At 37.3% G+C, this 2,750-nt stretch overlaps 1 long non-coding RNA gene across 1 annotated transcript; it reads left to right on the top strand.

The window, feature by feature from the left end:
• Positions 1–689: 689 nt before the first annotated feature.
• On the top strand, positions 690–1,744 carry LOC126631119 (uncharacterized). Its single transcript, XR_007626242.1, has 2 exons — positions 690–1,017; positions 1,097–1,744. It is a non-coding gene; the product is annotated as an uncharacterized LOC126631119 (long non-coding RNA).
• Positions 1,745–2,750: the final 1,006 nt, after the last annotated feature.

Genomic DNA, 2,750 nt, shown 5'->3' with positions numbered 1-2,750 from the left:
CCAAATGTTTACTTATAAACACCAATATTATTTTCAACTTGGTAATTATTACATACACGCGTTTCTCATTGGACTGGCCCAACTTGCTAGAAATCCATTGGACTTGGTTCGTGTTGAGCCTGTCTAATTATCAGAGAGACGGGCCAAAGATTTACTTCCAAACGCCAATATTATTCTCAATTTGTTAATTATCACTTGCACAATTCGATATGTGTTCTCAAAGATACGGTCGATATGGAATATTTCAACACGAATCCATACTGCCAAGGGGACTCACCCTATACGAGGGGCCAAGAGACCCACTCCATGACTCTGATACCATGTCGAATTATCAGAGAGACGAACCAGAGGCCAACTTCCAACAACACTTATATTGTCCCAAACTTGTTTTTTACCACCTACACATTTCGGCAGGAGTAAGGTTTTATCACAAAAGACCTCGGTATTAGTTGGAGTTGGATTAAGATATTTAAACTATTCTTTTAACATAGATACGGTCGATGCGGAATATTTCAACACAACTCAACTACAAAACTTCGTGCACATCATTTTTCAGGGATGAACGGTTGAGATTTAACTAAGTTTAACTAAAATCTTATTTAATTAAATCTTAACCATTCTCCTTTCTTGTTTTCATTTTTTGAGTCATAACTTCTCCCACTTCTTATATAAGTAAACATGAGTGCAGTTGATTGATTAAGCAAGTAAACAGTCGATGAACAAAAGTGTCGTCACCGTGTCAAATAATGTCGACACATTCTCGTTCACGATTACTTCATCTCTCACTGCTTTGTTCAACTGCTCTCTATATATCGTCCTCGCCAAGGTTTTGTATAATATACATACATACATACACACACACACACACAATATATATTTATCTCTGCGTCTATATGGAAGATTACTCGTCCTGATAGAAACATAATGGATCGACTTTCTGTCTCATTCCTTTCTGCAACTTATGCCAGTTGCTTTGCCACGACGATCTCGGATTCGTGGATTCTCGGTTTTGTTAAGGTAATCGTATTACAAACCTCCACACTTCGTTTCCGAATAGACGAAATGTTTACTCAAACTGTTTTGGTTTTGGGTGCAGTGAAAATCTGTTCATTTCTACATATCCGAAGATGATGGCAACATTCGGTGGACTCCATCAACTGAGAGTGGAGATTCGAACTAGGGACATGATTATTTAATTGGCATATAAAGTTTCGATTAATGTGTTAATTTCTTGAAAGTATATATCTTGTAAGGGAGGGCGAGTCTTGGCGCAAACGGAAAGGTTGCTTCTTGTGACCAAAAGATCATAGGTTCGAGTCGTAAAAACAACTTCTTTGCAAAGTAAAGGAAGAGGTTCCTCCTGACCATCGCAAAGTAGGAAACCTTGTTAGCTTGGGGTCGCGGTTTTAGATTTCTTTTAAGGGTTAAGGTTGGTTTGCTGTGTCCTTTTTCCATATGATTATCTTTTTTGAGCAAATGGGGATATTCGTTGACTTGTTAATAACCAAGTATATTCTTTTGTTACTCAGAATATCATTTGTGTTGAGTTCGTCTTTGACAACCAACCTATGAACGAAAGAGTAACCAAAAAGAATACTTGCTGTCGAACGAGTTCACGAAAGTCCTCATTTGCTTAAAAAAAAGATTGTTGTGTCGAAAATCAGACTGACGAACAAAACCTTAATTCTCACAAGAAATCTTTCTGTTTTTACTTTTTCAACTATATAAGGAATTTTGTTCTTCATGATTGATCGAACATTTTGGGAAAATCGAAATCAAGAATTCTCCTTGATTCCCAGAGATTTAGCCATTTTTCGACAGTATTCGGGTTCTAACCAAATCTTTCATACTTAATTTCGACACAATTAATGTAGGATAGAACACAATCAGGTAGTTTACTGATCCGGTCCCCATTAGCCTGGTCGTGCAAGCAAAATAATTACCACAATCACGTTAACTAAACAAAAATTTGTACTAGGAAATTAACTAACTAGGTTGCAATTGTTCGGCATTCAAAACAGACATTAAAAAAAAGTTGGTTCTGCTGTGAAGGAAGAATCGAACCCCGAAATTCGTGTAGTTGTCCATTGTAGATACAGCAACTACTAGCGTGGAAAATTTAGATGGATTTAGGGTTAAGAAATGCAAAGTTGCATACCTCCATCATAGGTTCTTCAAACTATGGGAGAGAAGATGGAGATTTGTATTATCCTATTGAGTGATCAAATTGGAAATTTCGGATTTTTAGAGGCCACGAGAACAAGTTGAGCCCATCTGGAGTGGTTTCTTTCCTCCTGTACTTTTTGTTTTCATATAGGAGGAGTGAAGATCTCATATTAATTTCATAAGTAAAAGGTTTATTTAGATATAAAGGCTGGACGAGGATGACAATGGTGGTGACAAGTCCAACTCTTCGGTCACTAGGTGGTCAGCAACTATGGAAACCTACTTCTGAATTGGAAATGTAAGGGTGACGGACCATTTTTTATCACATGACGACTAAATGAAAATTTATGTGGTATGTATAGAATGTTTTCTACGGTCAAATAAACAACTTGTGCTTCAATAAGCATACCGTTGTGGTAGATGTGGGAACATAAAACATTTCGACCAATGAAAACACACTATGTGTATGACTACTTTGTTTTGGATAAAATATGCAGACCGTTAGTCAAACTTAAAAGGGGCTAACGGACCACATTCTCTAGAAGCCCACAACCAACAAGTCCTCGAGCCCAATTCATCGCGAA

This window comes from Malus sylvestris, chromosome 8 (assembly GCF_916048215.2).
Source record: "Malus sylvestris chromosome 8, drMalSylv7.2, whole genome shotgun sequence".
In the NCBI taxonomy this organism is placed as follows: domain Eukaryota; kingdom Viridiplantae; phylum Streptophyta; class Magnoliopsida; order Rosales; family Rosaceae; genus Malus; species Malus sylvestris.
The sequence above is the reverse complement of the archived record's forward strand: the minus strand, read 5'-3'. Positions and strand labels throughout refer to the sequence as shown.